The sequence below is a fragment of the Triplophysa dalaica genome, chromosome 9 (genome assembly GCF_015846415.1).
Source record: "Triplophysa dalaica isolate WHDGS20190420 chromosome 9, ASM1584641v1, whole genome shotgun sequence".
Classification (NCBI taxonomy): Eukaryota; Metazoa; Chordata; class Actinopteri; order Cypriniformes; family Nemacheilidae; genus Triplophysa; species Triplophysa dalaica.
Window position 1 is genome coordinate 22,456,448 of NC_079550.1, and position 18,048 is coordinate 22,474,495.

General features: G+C 37.1%; 1 long non-coding RNA gene across 1 annotated transcript; it reads left to right on the plus strand.

Moving 5' to 3' along the window:
• The first annotated feature begins 4,700 nt into the window (after window positions 1-4,700).
• LOC130429173 (uncharacterized) lies at window positions 4,701-17,791 on the plus strand. The gene is made up of 3 exons (XR_008907547.1): window positions 4,701-4,892; window positions 17,431-17,619; window positions 17,707-17,791. It is a non-coding gene; the product is annotated as an uncharacterized LOC130429173 (long non-coding RNA).
• The last annotated feature ends 257 nt before the right edge of the window (window positions 17,792-18,048 follow it).

The window sequence follows — 18,048 nt, forward strand, 5'->3', positions numbered from 1 at the left end:
TGAATCGTTAGTTTGACTTTGGCGCCATCTTGCGACGTTATGCCAGTTGCATAAACACAGTCATTAAGTTAAAGGAGAAGTTACGTTAAAAAATGAAAGTACTGTCATCATTTACTCAGACTCTTGTCATTTCATACGTGTATGACTTTATTTCTTCCTCAGAACACAAACGACGATATTTTGAAAAATGTTATTTACAGCCCCCGATTCACTTGCATTGTTTACAATAGAACATTTTTGTGACCAACATTTTTCAAAATATCTCATTTTGTGTTCTGCAGAAAAAAGAAAACAGACAGAAGTTGTACAGGTTTGATATAACAAGAGGACGTGTAAATGATGACAGAATTTCATTTTGAAGGTGAAATACTCTTCTAAGACACCGTCTCAACAATTACTCTCACGACTACAAGTTAGTTAAGATGAATTAGTGTTACTTTTCAGATTTAATGTAGACCAATCTACCTTTTTATCATTATAATTGTGAGATTAGTATACAACAGGCCCCAATGCTGAAGATACGGCCCCGGGTAGCTCAGGTACGTCTTTTAGATGTCTGGAAAACATCTGCTGATAAAAACATCTGACGAACATCTTATTAACATCTGTTAAACATACTGTACACTTTAAATCAAATCGATCTTATTGACATCTTCTGGATGTCTTCTGTATGTGACATCTGACGTCTCAGAGACGTGTTGTAGATGAGAAAAAAACGAACATGTCTTGCAGACGTAAATGCAGATATAAAAATAGATGTTTGCCAGATGTATGTGTGAAAGACTGACGCAAAGATTCGAGTGTTACTGCTGATAAGTACACAATAAAAAGCACCCCGGGGGCATTTAATAGAGCTGTTATACCTAATCTAGTAAATTTTGCTATGTACATGTCTATTGCAACAGAGTTCACCGCGCACTTTAATTCATGCTGGCGCCATTCATTTCATATTCGCTCACGGCTGTGTGCCTGCCAGTATATGATGGTGCGAAGAGAGTGGGTCACGTGGCCTCAGGAGCTGGGAAATGTAGTCCGGTAATACGCTCAGATTCTTGTGTGTTTTGTGAGGCTGTCATAGGCTACAGTATGTGTGTTTTGTCACAAGGAACACGATACTTTTAAACTATTCTTTTAAATCTGTTATTCCTCAATACTTACATTTTGCACATGCTCCATAACTAGTTTAATTTGGTTTATTTAAAACAACGCAGATACATTTGTTCGATTTGGATGCAGCTTCGCTTGTCTGTTATCACTGAGCGGGATCGGCACAGGATCTCAAGCCGCGTGTTGTGTCGTAGCGCTGACCACACGGCTATTGGCTCCGACAAACGCACTTGTTGTAAATCCATACAAAGTCATTGTAACAAATAATAAATCTGCTGTTTCTGTTATGACTTTATGAAAATTTAAATGTTTTAAATTGCATCTGACATTTTACTTGTGCAGCGAATGTAAAAATATATAAGTGGTATATTAGTAAATGCTTAACATGTGATGTATAGTACAACATTTATTTACAATTTATAAAACACCATAACTAGTGACATATTAATAAAACTACATTGTAGTTCATGTACGCCAATGCAGCGTCAGGGAATGTCTTCCCCATTTTTTTCCATTTTAAATACAGGCTATTTTTTTACATAGGAACTATTAGCAATGACCATAACTTTCAGAAAATAATATTGAATCACCTCTGTATCCCAAAAGACCACATCACAGTGTTAATTTCACAGAAATCTGTTTAAAGCAGAAGTGATTGTATAAAGTTACCCCAAAACTTATAGCATCGTATCCTCTTTTCCCCATTATTTTATAAATGCTGGTAGTAGGTTTATTTGAAAGAATTGAAACATTTTGGGATAGGCAACAAAATATGCAGAAGACCTTATTCTTTTCAAGCAATAAGTAGCAAATACAAGAAAAAGAGAGAATGTGTCCCGTTACCAGAAGCAATATCCATGTATTTGACAGAAGCCGGGGCATTTCATGCTTATTACATTATGTAAAAAGAGAGAGAGAGAGACAGAGAGAGGGGTAAAAATAATCAAAAATGCATCTGGAATAATGCACTTTTCAGAGTCTATCCATCATTGTTTCACCACGCTCTGTCCTTTACGAGAAGAGATGAGATAAAGGGGTAGTGCATTGCCTCTATTTGTGATGTTCCCCTCTTTCTAAGGCTGAAAGTGTAATTGAATTGAATAAGACTATCTCAGGAATGGCCCATGAATTCTATTGCATGATGCCATAAGCATGACCTGTATAAAGCAAATGGGGAAGTAATTGTTTTAGCTTTGTCCTCTGTATCTGTCTAATGGATACTTCAGCAATCCTGTATCTATTCAGGTAAAAAACAGAAACTGAAACTTTAACTCCTTCTCACGTGGGGGAATGATTGCCATCAAATGTTAACCAATGGCATCCAAAACAAGGTTAATATGAATGCAAACTTTAATACCATATAAAGGACATTATGAACATCACATACATTTATATAAGTAACACTAGTTTTACATTTTTAAATAAATGCCTGTTGAAAAATATTAGATGCTAATGTTTCTTATTCACATCTGACGTTTTGAGGGCATGACATTTTCTGGAGGTTTTTTTTTGGGCCATGGACTTCTACCAGCAGGTCATAAAGCAAAACAGGACCCTGTTCTCTTAATTATTTAGAAAAATAAAGGTACATACAGTATAACATATACTTCAACCCTGAAAATGGTTTGCACAGTAGGTGGCGATATAGGATGCACAAAAAACATGTTTTCACACTTCACAGGAGTTAACAAAACCCAACCATCCTTTTAAAGACCAAATACCTGCCCTTGTCATTCTAAGAAACTCGTCCCCCGTTGGACATTTTTCATGCAACCTCCAATCAATCAAATATATACTGTAGAGTAAACATTTACATTCAAGCTCATTAAAGCAATGCTCCATCATTTCTTCGAAACACCTATACCTATACATACTTGTTATTTTATGCATTCTTTTACCAGAAACAAATGTAAAAAATGTGACAGACTTTCTTTTTTTAAATAACAATAAAAAAACTTGAACAGGTGTTATTGTTTAAACCAGTACAATAAACACGAGAAAAGGACAGTGGGAAAATTTACTTTTTAAGGTGGTTCCGCAGACAGGGATTATTTTAAACCAGGACTAAGGGGCCAAATTAAATAAGCACATTTAAGTCGTTTTATACAATTATGTCGAACAAAAAACATTACCTGTGTGCACTTTGAGACATCACAATGGCACTGATAAATTGCAGGATATGTCCATGCAAGTTGTTTTCAGGTTGGACTGCTCTAACGTTTATTTTAGTCTTAATCCCTGTCCGGGAAACCACCTCTTACTGTACAGTATATGAGACAGTCCATAAAGCCACACATCTGTAGGCATTATTTTTATGATGAAAATGTTGACAACAGGACTCTCTGGTGCGTAGTATTTGCATCAGACTCACGAGCGAACAATTTCAAGCAAGAATTACTTTAAAACCACTGTTTTGTTGTTGTTTCTGCTCTCAGATTTCTAAAAAACATATTTTATTCCAGAAAAAATGTCCACTATTGATCTGTTTCACTACAACCTTTTCAGTAAAAATTTGTGGTAGACAGTAACTTGTTTCAACCATTTAAAAATAGTATCTTTATTTAATAAAAAACAACAAGGGAAACTTCAGCTGGATATTTGTCCTGAAGTCCTTCCTCTCCAAATAGCAATTAATGGATAATATTAAAATGATCTGCAAGATTTGATTCGCTTAAAATTGTTTCCAGATTATTTTGTTGCTTCGTTATTACCATAATTGTTTTTTTTAATACAATATTCTGAAAAACAAAGAAATGTTTAAAAGATATTTAAAAATCTTCTTGTGCCTTGTTTAAGGCATACTATAGCACATAGTTTAAAAGAACAAATTTGAACTATAATTCATTAACGTATATATATTGAATTTATATTGTAATAACAATAATTTTCAATGAATCTGAAACTGGTCATATTAAATGTCGTCCAGTAGATGGCGGCAGCCGCCTGTAATGTGTTTTATCGTTGTGAGACAGCCTTCAAATGAGCCAAAGAATAATACTGGACTGACAGTTTGATTCGGATAAACAACTAGTCTAGACAAGAAAACAATTAATTAAAGCCAATAACACTTTTAAGTGGTTAAGAAACACACACATCGTCTCAGGAATGTTTATAATTTAATAGCGATGTACTATTAAATGCTCCAATAAACATGATCTAAGAATAATAGGTATAGTAATAAGTACTGTTCATTGTTAGTTAATGTAAACTATAATGTTTGTTCTTGTTGGCTAACTAATTGATAACACGCACGCACACTTTCAGCATTGGTGTTCGGCAAAGTTCCAGCTTTTGGATTTCCTGAAAAGTTTTGTCAAAACAGCGACAGACAAAAGAATGCACGAAACAAAATATGAAAAAAAATCTTCACAATAATACACATTATTCTACACGCTAACCTCCCCCAAATAAGAACAACAAAGGTGCACAAACAACAGGCGAAGCCTCTCTGTATTAATACTCATCAAGGCTCCGGGGTAGACAACGAGAACACCTCGTCTCCCTAATCAGGACCCCCACATGAGGAGCAGCACACCTCTGGTTTCAGCATAATTACAGACAGGCGATAATCAGGTCAGCCCGGCGGGGCCAAGTGAGCCGGCGGAGGTGTTAATAAACATTCCTCCCCGCTTTTTTTGTTCCTTTTCCTGAGGAAAGAAAGAGAGACGAAAAGAGAGAAGCCCGCCCGCTTGGGCACGTTGGTTCTGTATATACCCTGGGGCACGACACCCCCCAAAAGGTTACTCTATAAGCGAGAAGAAAAGACTGCAAGGGAGAAAGAGAAGGTGATGTACACAAGCCTGCGTTCCCTTGGAGTTTAGGGAGGGGGGGAGATCTTAACGGTTTCAAATAATTCAAATGCTCACATTTCACAGATTAGCATACGGATCGCTTGCAGTCACAAGGCTGTGATTCTACACTCGGCATTTTGAAAATAAAATATCTGTGAGCGTAATGTTTTTGTGTTTTCTGGAAGAAAGGAAACCAAAGATAGACGTAACCCAAGGTGCAGCCTATAAGCGGAGTCTCTCTTCTGAGAAAGCGGACCGGTAAAGAACGAGATCCTAAAACAACTTGATTATAATTAGTTGTTTTTCTTGCTGCTTTTCAAAGCCGAGAAAGTTGGAACTGTGCATTTTTTGTTGCTGTAATTCATTAAGAAGAAAGTTAGCAAAGTTTAAATGCACTTTCAAGTAAAAGTCATTATGCATGTTAACGGAGCTTTTTGGAAAAACACATTTCAGCGTGATGTTTTTAATCACCATATCCTGAAAACCTGACAGTTATGGCTCATATTTCTGTAATTCCTTCTGACACACACATTAAAATGTATTATAATTACTATTATTAACAAGAAGTTTACTCCGATGTAGCTGTTTAACTTTAAAAGTGGCACTACACTACACTACACTACAAAGGTGCTTCGAAAGGTACATCGATGCTGCCAGAAATTCTGGGCCCTATGGAAACCAAAATTTCTGGGCCCCCTACAAATAGGAAAATAAAAAGGGGTTCTGCTCTTCTGGGCCCCAAATCAGCCTGGGCCCTTAGAATCATCCTAACCTTCCACCCCTTTAAGGCGCCCATGGCCATAAAAGAACATTTAGGTTTTAACTCATATATTTGAACAGTTCTGGGGCACCATTGACTACCATTTTATTTTTTCCTACTATGGGAGTCAATGGGGAGCAAGATCTTTTTGGTTAAACGCATTCTTGCATATGGGCAATTCCAGCGTTATGGACGTGACATAAAAATGCTCAGAGAATGAATTCGTTAGGATTATATTGAACCATCTGTTTCTATTTTAAAGAAGCTTTGTTGATATAGTCAAAACATCAAAACATGAAAGTCTATGAAAAAAATATATATTTAGAAAATGGAATAAACATAAGTTACGGATGTTACAAAAAAAGGACACAGTTTTTGGGAGACGATAAACTTTGTAGGATATCTGTAAGATGAAATGCACAATCCTGAAGAAATAATACCCAATGAATGGAGAAAGGATGTCTCTTTATAGAACATAAAATAGTTACTTTATATTAAGTTTCATGTGCCCATTTATAAGGAATATGTAGAGTTAGGGATGTGACAATTTAAAAAAAAGCACTGACCTGACTTAGAAAAATCATTGACTAAAAATAAAACAAGTGCTTACAAATTTGAAGAGAGATCTCACATGGGTATCTGAACTACCACATGTTTAAATCTGTGCCGGTAACGTAGTAAAATATGTATACAGATATGAAACAACTCGAAGGAGAGTAAATGATGACAGAATTTTCCTTTTTGGGTTAAGTGTCCCTTTAAGCCTAAAAAATGTAATGAGATAACGAGCACTTAAGTTTGATTTCAGAAATGAACATCACTATGATTTTAGCCTCAGTCTTTAAATATATAAAGGTTATGTTTTCAAAGAATGTTTTTCATTAGGATGGTTTTATGTAGAAAATAGTAAATCACCAAACATCTTATTAAACTCTCAGTTCCAGGTTTAAGGGTGGTTTAGTTTCCTTGTTTTGTTGTCTTCTTTCTAAGGGCATTCCCTGATCATGTCTCTTTCTTGCACTCCCTCAGGGTTACACCAAGAACAATATGGGTGGAATTTGTTTTGCTGTCTCTGATTGAATTAGGATTGATTTTGCTGCCATTGTGCTGGGAGACTATTGAGACTTTGGACTTCTTAAGTGTGTTTATTGGATTAACGTTTACACTCTAGTCAGCAAGACCAGCAGTTTGTTAGGCTGCCATTTACTATGAAATAAAAATCAATAGTGCTAAAACATAATTTTCTGTCTCTTCATTATTGAGGGCAGTGATCGTTTCCGGCCGCATGGGATGTGAAATGGCAGGTGGCGACAGAGTGTGAGCGAGAGAACATGTGCAGCTATATAAACCACATCAACCTATATACTATTAATGTATAAATCAAAAGCCATGTTTTTTACTGTGCATTGTAAGTAATATCAATCAAACTGTTGTTGGGTTGTTCTGATCAATTAAAAAAAATACAGCCAACTGGGGCAGACAATAAAAGGATGAATTTTGAAAAGTTTGAGTAACACTTCACATATATTATTGACATTGTGTTATCGCAAAGGCAAAATTGTTTCAATATGATCATGTTCACATGACTGTATGAAACGATACGTCTTCCGGGCCTAACATAGAGAAAGTTAGAAAAATCAATAGATGTTAATTTTGTCGAGGTCCATCTGGTGCACTTATTGTATTTTATAAAAGGGATTTTTAGGTCATGTGACCCATCCTATAACACACGTGCAACAGTTATGAGAAGAGGATAAAGAAAATAGGATGCGTATGGCACGTTTCCAAGTTGTCATTTAATATATTGTAGTATATTGATGTAATACCGTGATATTATAGTACAGTGAGATTTTGACGCTGTTACATCTCTACTGATTATTTGATGCAGCGACATGTTTTCAACATGAATAATACTATGACAACACAACAATATCTTCAAAGCTCAGCAACATACCTGGGAAAATCCTAAGATTTGTGCCAATGCACCTTTAAGTGTCATCCTGTTTGTTGCAGAAAATATGCAACATTTAAAGCGACACTAGAATGTTTGCTCACAGGTTCCCCCATGTGGTTGATTAGCGCAATTATCTGTTTTTTTGAATGGGTTTTTGGAAAATCATTGGTCTGTGGTTAACAAAGTTTTAATTTATGACAAAAAACACACCAATTATAACCCACTTGTGATTTTTTGAAGCCTTATTGTTTCTAAAAAAAATGGCGGTTGCTTACAAGTTGCTAAAATCAATTACTTCCTCTGGCGGTGACGTTAGACGTCATTGCGCATATAAATCTCACCAAAAATGCAACATAGGCACAAATCTCTATTTTTAATAAAGTTTGAAAGAGTTGTCGGAGGCTTGGTGGTGGTTATGTTGATATCGAGCGACCTTAAGTGCAGTGTGTTTATAGCATCGTGTTAGCTTTTTACTTCTGCCCATTGTATTTCGACTTCAAAAGTAATGAATGTGATGTTCATTTGTAAAGATGATCTTGATAAACAAAACGTGTGAACATCATGAACCTTTGCTAATCAAAGAGCAAATTTTTTGCCAAAAGTCTATGGGGAAAATGCAATGGCTTTCGATCGAGGGAACCAGCGACGCGCATACTTCCGGGTTAGCCTACACAAAATGTCATCTCTGATCCTCTCCAAAAATGTGAATTTGTTTTAGCCAATGGAACCGGCGAATGCAGAAACTGTGTTCTGGTGTGTTACTACAAGCACATGTTAATGGTTTTGTATTTATATATATATATATACACAGCAAAAAAACAATTTTTTATTGGAATATTTTGTTGTGTATGTGATTGACTCCCTTTTACTTTAATCCACATGAGATGTTTGTCATCATCATCATCTCTCTCTCTCTCTCTCTCTCTCTTTTTCTTTCCCTCGTAAGATCACCGAGTTCAATTTTAAAAATGGAATTTGATCAAGCTACAAGTCAGTTTGTTCGATAGACATCCCTTAAGAGATTATCTACACGTAGAGATTGTGTTTGTGTAGGCTTTATGTTGCACTCAAATGCTTTTCGGTCGAAATGTATTTTCAGTCTTATAAATACACCATTTAAAACCAGAAGGTTGTAGGATATGGGGCTTTCTATGGGCTCAATAATCCAATAATGTAAAGCCTGACTGTAAGGTCAACAGCAACATACGTTAACATAGGACATTTGTCACGCTCTTCACATAACCTTTATACAGCCCGTGTCGTCAAAACAAACACGCTATTTTAGCAATTAGAGGCAATCGTGGAAACAAGGATAAGATGAATGAAATGTTTGAAGGAAACAACACGTTAAAGAACAAATAATAAACAGCAGGGTTTAGAAACAAAAACTGGACACGGAACTGAATGTAGACATCCAGAAAGGTGAAGGTGTATTTGAGAATAGGTTACCAAAGATTAACCATTTTTGGTTCCACAAAGAACCATTTAGTCAAAGTTTCTTTAAAGAAACATCTCTTTCATTCCTTTTTATAATCTGAAGAACCTTTTTTCACCACAGGAAAGGTTCTTTACGGAACCAAAAGGTTCTTCTATGGCATCAAAGAGGAAGAGCAAGCATATTTTTAAAAATGATTGTTAAATTGTCCGCCTGAAGAAACAAGTCGTGTACTCCCATGGCATGGGGGTATTGGAATCATGGATTAAAATTAATTTCTTGGTGAACTATTCCCTTAACGGTTACACGCCTATTCCATCTTATAATTAATTAATTAATGTATTTTTCTAATGAATGAAACCACTTGCAGATTTACATATTTTGTTTGTTTCTATTTCACATTTTCAATACCATGGCTCCAAACATCTCTCTTCACTACACCGTAGCTGTAAGAACAGAAAGGAAAACAGACAGAGGGAAAAAAGAGACGTTTCTGTCATAACCACTGGTTTGGAGTCACCCCCCATTACACACATACACACACTTTTATATGCTCAGGCACAGGGTGCTTATCTAATGTTCAGAATTAAATTTAGTTACCCTCAGGGGATTTGGTTAGGAGATGTCAGAAAGATAGATGGGCATCATGCTGGAATACCAATGCCAGAAATTATTTTGCATGTGCACGAGTGTGTATGTGTGTGTGTGTGTGTGTGCGCGCACATTTTAATACCAATATAGACATGTATGTCCTCTCTTCCCGGCAGCATTATGTAAACAAGGAAATGGAAATGCCATCACGGCAAAGCATTTTTACACAGCCAATGAATCATATTTAAACTCATATTTACTTGATTTCCACCCAAGTAATAATTAGATAAAAAGAAATAAAGTAAAAGAATTTAAGCAGAAAGCAAAACAATAACGTCTTTGTTGATATATTCATCAATATGACACCAATAATGGAAAAGGGAAAGTAAATCAATCCATTCAATAGGGATCAATAATTGATTAACGGATTAGACATGTTTAAAAAAAATATTTTTTTGCATTTAAAACATATTGACGTTCTTTATCAAATGAAAAATAATTACGATTATTTATGTTGTCAAATTAAAAGAAGACATAGACCTTTTCTTGCAGCTGACGGGTAATGCATTACTGAAAAGTCTTTCTTAAAGAGTGTTTTATTATCATCATACAGCACTATACGTCTAAAGAGACTTAATAATATATCCTGTCAACTAAGACATTCAAGCATTAACTTGTTTTATATAACATTAAAGGAAATCTCTTACAGTTGAGACATGGAGCAAAATAATTGTCTTTCTAAAAATGGTCGTGTACAGTGGCTTATACAGAATTTTAATCAAATAAATTATATATATAGCGATGTATTTCCCTCGGACACATACGCACACATCTGTGTCTGTGTGCTGTGAGGGTTCTCAGGAGAGTCTGGTGCCTGAAGTACTGGCTGGTCATACCTGTACTGAAGAGCTGCGTTGTGCCCCAGGCCACTGCTTAGCAATTCAACTCTGACTACAAATCCACAGTCTCTGCCCCTTTATATTGTGTCTGTTTCAAAGACACTGCACTGTAATGAATTTATAGACCTTGGAAAGCTCTGTTTGATATACTTCAGACAAGATGAACAGAAAAGACAGTCTATCCTTTTTATTTCCTTCATCCCCCCCCTTATGGCTCTCATAGTCTGTGTACTTACCTGAACCGCACATACCACAGCTCCATTAAAAATGTGTTGTCAATATTTCTGTCAACGGCTGAGACAATAAGAAAAAAGTTGAAAGATGTGCGTACAGATTTGATTCTTTAAAATAGCTGTTGGTATCAGGTAACTAAAGGTGACTACATTGGCATGGACTTTAAACGTCATCACGCGTAAAAATCTCAAATAATTCGACATGGGCACAAATCTCAAAAAACGTGAATGGGGATTTCATTCAGTGATACTTATACCAAATTACTTTCTCTCCTCTTGGAAGACCTTGCACTAGACCGTTCAGCATAGCACCTTGGGACCATTGGGAATAGCAACTTGAGCAACTTGAGGCCTAGCACCTTGGGAACAATGGGAACAATATAGCTGCAAGCAGCGATTATGGGCCCTTGCATCACTTCGTCGCCGCTACAGGATAGCTTTCAGAAAACTGAGATTTGAGAACAATTCAAGGTTTCAAAAGTCTTATTAAAATTTAGCGTCTTTGCTTTCCCTCCTGTGAAAAATGTGGTCTATGCCAGAAACGTTGCGGGGGACCGAGGTCGCGAGGACCAGGATAGAGAACCGCTGATCTCTAATACTCATCTGTATCCTGTTCTATGTATTTAATTTGCTTCCACTTAGTAATCTGCAATTTTATTTAACATGTTTAAATACATTAATTTTGTCACCAGCTTTTTTGCAACAGTTATAGAAGTGCCCTTTTCTGTTCCAAAGTGTACTGTACCCCAGTGTACAAGTCATTGGTGATGGGTGACGAGTTTTCGCCTCTTAAGTTTGCGTTAAAAGTCACACCATAGATGTTCAGCAAGGTTCAAGACTTGGCTTCATTCCGACCAGTCAAGTTCTTCCACACTGACTGAATCAATCATTTATTTTTGTAACCTTACCTTACACAAGAGGCATTGTCATGTTGCAATAGAAAAGGGCCTGTGCTTCTGACATTATGTAGGAATTAGACTTACATCAAGGGCTGCCATAAGAATTTCAATCATAAACATTGGCCTTATACATGGCTTTCCGAAGCTTTTTCTTTGTTTTCTTTAAATACCACAAAGCTGCATGTATATAGGTATCTCAGCCTGTCTGTTTTCAATTACACACGTATACAGAGCAGGATAGTGATGTATGGGTGTGTAAATATAAAACCTTCACTTCCTGCCTGGGATTGGCTGGAACCATTATCGAAGGCAGTGGGGAAACCTAATCGTAGCGTGCAGCAGACCTCTCATCAGTCACCGGATAAGGGCTCAATAATATTCTCTCTCATTTCTATAATAATAAAGAACGAGTGGGTGATCTAAACTTTTGGGTGGTGGTGTATGTATTTAAAAAATACTTTTCTTCAAGAAACTTATATTCAGACTAATACAGATGACCCACCATGTAATATGGGGTTCTACAAATTTTGGTCATATAAATAACACAACCTAGTCAGGCTAGCATGTTTCAAACATATCTTACACAAATATCTGCTTTAGTGACCATGAAGGAGGTCTTCGTTTAAAAAGCTCTTCAATTCTTACATTTCCTATTGTCTGAAGATTGAATGGTCTTTATTAAATAAATTAGAACAAACTGTCACATGATCAGAGCAGTTTACTTCCTGTTTGCACCATATAGCTGCGTCAAAGCTCCGAAATGAAAGGCAAGTTAAGTTTGTAAACAAATGACGATTTTTGGTCACATTATCTTTAAGGTGCCTATTATTAATATATGAGTTCACAATTATTCTGTTTTGTTGAGTGTGGTCTTAGAATGAGACATGTTGATGGCAACAATAGGATTCGGTTGGATAACAGTGAATTTAGGTATATACAGTACATTCAGCTGCCGTTGTAAGTGATGGTGACAAAATATTGCGCTAAATTGAAAGTTCAAATGTTACAAAAAAGTTATAATATTGATGTTGTAATACTGGTAGAACTAACATAACATTTTGTTAGAATAAATTTTTACAACAATTTTTAAATATGTTGATGCTTTTTGGTCTTTAATCTTGGATACCTATCCGTGTTGTATGAAGGGTTTTATGCGTAGTTGTTACTCTAGAATGTGATCCGTTTCAAATAGCTTAAAATAGTTAAAATAGCTTGGCTGGGGTATATAATAAATTATCATAGTAAACACATTATTCCACCAGTCACAATAGTGACCGACCAATAAATACAATATTTTATTTCCAATTAAAAAAATAAATAATTATTGATCATTTCAAAGAGTTCTTAATGACACATCATTTGGAAATTTTCATGTCTGGGAAAAGGCATTTTTCAAATTTTAGGTTTTTCAAACCGTGCATAGCTTAAGCCCCAGAAATTGGGTTATAATGGTTTATTGTGCAAAAAATCTAGAGCACAAGAAAAAGATTATGGAAGAGAAATGATTTAATTGACAGAACCTGACATAATTGTTGGTGACATACAGACCGAAGGCTTTTTTTTTAATTTGCTGTTCAGCTAGGCTCACAAGCAACCATCTCGGTTATAGAGAGAATGGTCAGAAAAATTAAAATACCCCGTCGACCAAAAATGGTGAGGTCACAGGAGAATGGTTGAACTGGTACAACCTTATAGAAAGGCCACTGTTTCTCCAAAAAACATAAACGTAAGCAGAATAACATCTCTGAATACACAACTCTTATACCTTGAAGCGGATGGTCTACAGCACACCAGTTGCCTCTCTTGTCAGCTAAGAACAGGAATGTAAGGCTACAGTGGGAACAGGCTCTTTAAAATGGGCGAAAACATTTCCTGGTCTGATAAGGTCCAATTTTGCCATAACCTTCTGATGGCAGGGTGGACATTTGTCTTAAACCCCACGAACACGTGGATCTATCGTGCCTTTGTATCAATGGTTCAGGCTGGTGGTGTAATTGTGATGATTATTTTCTTGCCATTCTTTGGGCCCGGTAGAAGTTATTGAGCACCTTTTAAACACTACAGCCGACAAGAGTGTTGTTGCTGACCATGTCCATCCCTATGTCCACTAGAGATCTAATGGCCTCAGGATGATTCACAAATCTCTGGCTTTTTAAACACGAGAATGAGTTCACTGTACTCCAATTGGCCTTCAAAGGCACCATCTCTGAACCCAATACCTTTGGACATTGTGGGATGGGACTATTGCATTGTGCATATCTGTGACAGGTGAGGGATGCTATTATGTCAATGTAGAACAAAATATCTATAGATTGTTTCCAGTATCTCGCTGAATCTGTCAAAGAATTAGTGCAGTTCTGAAGGGGGTTCAACACAGTCTTAGCAAGGCGTAGACAAACAGCGACTAAAGTCACCAGTGAGTGTATATATATTTCGCAGATGACCCAGTCCAGCATGAGCGGTCTGTGATTATCTCAGTCCCCTTTTTAGCCTTGACCTTGCATGGGCTCAGAGTGTTTCCCAGTCAGCAGAATGCTTTACCTCTGAAAGCAACAATCAATAAGGATAATTAATGATGCCTGCTGCAATGATAGCCTCAGCAGTCATTATGGTGCATTAATCCATACAGTCAGCACGGGGTCAAGGCCAGTCACCGCCACTCACCTGAGGGTGGGGCGCAAATTAAAATCATCTCCATGACAGGCTCAACTGTCGGCCACGTTCTGATGCATTTACCCCTGTCACACTTTAATTAAGGACTGGCCAATGCCCCTGCAACAACCTCATGTTTAATATACAACGTTAACACGGCCGAGCAAAGCCTGACATGACTAGTAATCGAAACGAATTCATAGCTCCGCTGTTGCTATTTTTTTATTCAGAGAAACATAAATTATCTGTATTACCAATTCGCTTTTCCAGGCAGTCATAAAAAATGCAATTCAGCAGTGAGAATGTAAATTGAATGCGGACAGAGGAGGTACCTGCAGAGTATCAGAAACATTAGTTAGGATAGTTTGCCACAGTCAATAACAACAAAAACTACATTGAAGCGATTCGGAGACCAAAAACAGTAAAACCTGATGAGGAATGTCATACAACTTCTAGTGGGCAGATATTATGGACTCAATGAGTGGAGGCTTTCTCTATTGAAAGATCAGGTTTTTTTCTGAAAGCTAAGAGGACAGCCAAGCTTCTCTAGGTAGTCTCAGTTTTAAGAAACTTGAAATTGATTCAGCTGTCCTGATTGAAATGGAAAGATTGGTCCACCAGCAGAGAACAGTGACCAAAAATGTTCTTGCCTCTCTGGCCTCGTTTACACTGTCAGTTAAATGTGACCCTTATTGTAAACAGCATGCATTCGGATATTTCAAGATCGGCGATTCGGAGATTTCAAGATCAAATGCGTGCATTTGCGTCTGCCATGTAAACGGACAGGGTATTCCCATTGGATTTATTATTAAAGACTTTGAGTTTGTTGACTTGCCTGCAGTGTGTGCTCGATCCACATACACCCAGTCGCGTTGAACCTGTTTTTGTTTGCAAAAGACAAGATGCATGGAAAATTGAATAAGGATCATTAAATCATTGGTCAAAATCAATGCTGTAATTGAGGATTACACTAGACATCAAATACAGATACAATGTTGTAAATTATGTTTTTTTTTGTAAGTTAAATTATTCAGGCTTGGAAAAGTTTGTAGTTAGACAGAAATGTCTTTTTAAAGGGATACTCCTCCCAAAAATGAAAATTCTGACATGAATTGCTCATCCTCGAGTTCTTTCAAACCAGTATTCATTTCTTTGTTCGATTGAACACAATGATATGTGGAAGAATGTCAGCATTTTACAGGCACTATTGACTAGGAAAACATTTAGTATATTTGTTTTGTTCTTGTAACGAAAGTGGCTTTTTCCCATTCATACGTATCACTAGGTGGTGCCCTTTCCACCTCTTTGACTGTAAACATCACCTCTCCCTTCTTCTGTTATCACTTCCTGTTTGTTGTATATTTAAGCCATGCCTGTCTCATGTTTATGTGCGTACCAGGCGTTTTGTATCATTGTTTCTGTCCTCGGTTCATGTTCCTTGCTATGGTGTTTTTACTTGTTTTACTGGATTACTGTTTTTTGATTACCCTCTGGTTTTGTTGCCTTGGTTGGACCATCTTTTGGATTTATTGTATAAAGCTGCCTACCCTTCTACAACATTTCATTGCCTGCCAATGATTTGGCTTGTTTGCCTTGTATTTTAATCAACTTTCTGCAATTGGGTTCTACTCAATCTCCATGCATTTCTCCTTACTCCTCATTAAACACAAAAGAAGATATTTTGTGGAATTTTTTGAGGAACAGTTCTGGGGCACCTTCGACTACCATTTATGTTTTTTCTTCTATGGTAGTCATGATGTCCCATAACTGTCAATTTCTAAATACTTCCAAATATCTTTCTTTGTGTTCAACTAGTTTTGTAACAACTAGAAAGTAATTCACGACATTATTATAATATCCCCTAAAACCAGTAAAATGGAAAGAAATGAATTGTGGATTCATTTGGTGTCTTCATTCATCATTTAGTTATCACAACTATTTTCCAGTATAAAAGAAAGACATTTATAAATTTGTTCAAGAAGTGGTACCTGGGCCTTACTGATATAGCTGTTGGGGTACTCCGGGGGGACATCGGAGGTTTAGCCCGGAGTCGCAACGCAACAGGCTTAATCAGGTTGGACCTTCATATGGAACATTAGAAGACTTTGTGCCTGAGGAAAGATATTGATTATAACATCCACATCTGGGGCATTACCCAGAGAATATATTTTTTTCAATCATATTTACAAACCGGCCTGGCTAGACTGGAAGATGTCCTATGTGGGCATGGGGGTGGTACTGGGTTCAAATTGTACACACAAAAATAGCCTGTAATATAGGCTTCTGTTTCCTTCTGTAGTTTCTGTTTGCATCATTCTGAAGAACAAAGCCCATTTAACCCTTCGTTTAAGGTGTATACCAGAATTAGTGATTAAAACAATAGCCTATGTATGGAACATCTGCTATTAGCACTCGCAATAGTAAATACTGTGCAATACTTGTGCTTTCAGTAAACATGATGCCATTTTGAAATGCTGAGTATTTTGGGCTGTTGTTGTATACTATGACACACTTTATGAAATAAAATGATCATTGTTGTTTACGAATAACCACAACATCCTGACTGTGCCAAAATTGAGCTGAAATTATGTCTGACCCTGAACATTGGCAGAAGGATATATAACTTTGTTGATTATATTTAATGAGAATGCAAACTAGCTGTGAAAACTGCCCACTATCCTGGTGAGGGTTTAGTATTTTAGCTGCTTGAATGCATTTGAGATTCTTCTGGTCGCCGCTGAGATCTACAAACAGCTGTTGGGCCCCCTCCAGCCTGTGTCTCAAGCTCATGGTTCCCTAAATCATAATATCACAGCTGCGTCTTAAGATCTTGAGCACCTACTGTAGATCATTTCTCATTAGCTCTACATGTGACGTGTGAATGCGAGAAGCAAGAACACAACTGCATTCGCTCAGCACATGCCTTGATCTCTGTAAAGCAAAGACGTTTCTATGCGCTCCTATTAGACCATTTCATCCTAGCCTTAAATCTTGAGGAGGACTCAAACCATCCAACCTTTTATCACTGAACTGACGCCATCCTCTGGTAATAGCTGTGTTTTAGTGGTTGTGGACAGATTTTCAAAATCTGGTCATTTGATCCCCCAAGGGTCTGCACACGGCCAGGGGAACCGTCTGAGGTACCCACCATCAACCACTGGTTCCATTAGAGCGAGAGGGTCTGGAACAATGCAAATCACCATCCCCAGAAGGCCATACGCTGTCAGAAGATCAAGGCAGATGCATGGCGGAGGGAGACCCCGCAATACCATCCTGGGCAGAAAGTATGGCTCTCCAGGTCAGAGGAATTAATCCTGTCACATACCTTCTGCAGTTGCTCCCCAGTTTTTGTATTCACCCTGGCTTCTATGTTTCCCTCCTCAAGCCCAATACTCACCACCCTCTGATTCCTCAACAAAGCCTGGTCAGTCGGAAGAACCCCCTCATCCTCTGGATATGGAAGGTCGTAGCATCTATTCAGTTTGTGAGATCATGGACTTAAATGTCGATGGGTCTTTATAAAAAAATATTGCTTTGAATAGTGTGCGGTTTTTTTAGTTGTTTAACTGATAACTAGATGATAAAATACAAAAGCATGTAGGGGACAAAAGACCCAAGAAGAGATTCCAACTCGAATCTTCAAAAGGGGTGTCGTATCTTTAAAGCGTACATACCACATGGCTTAAGTAACCACAAATATACCAAAGTTCACATGGGTGACCATTTT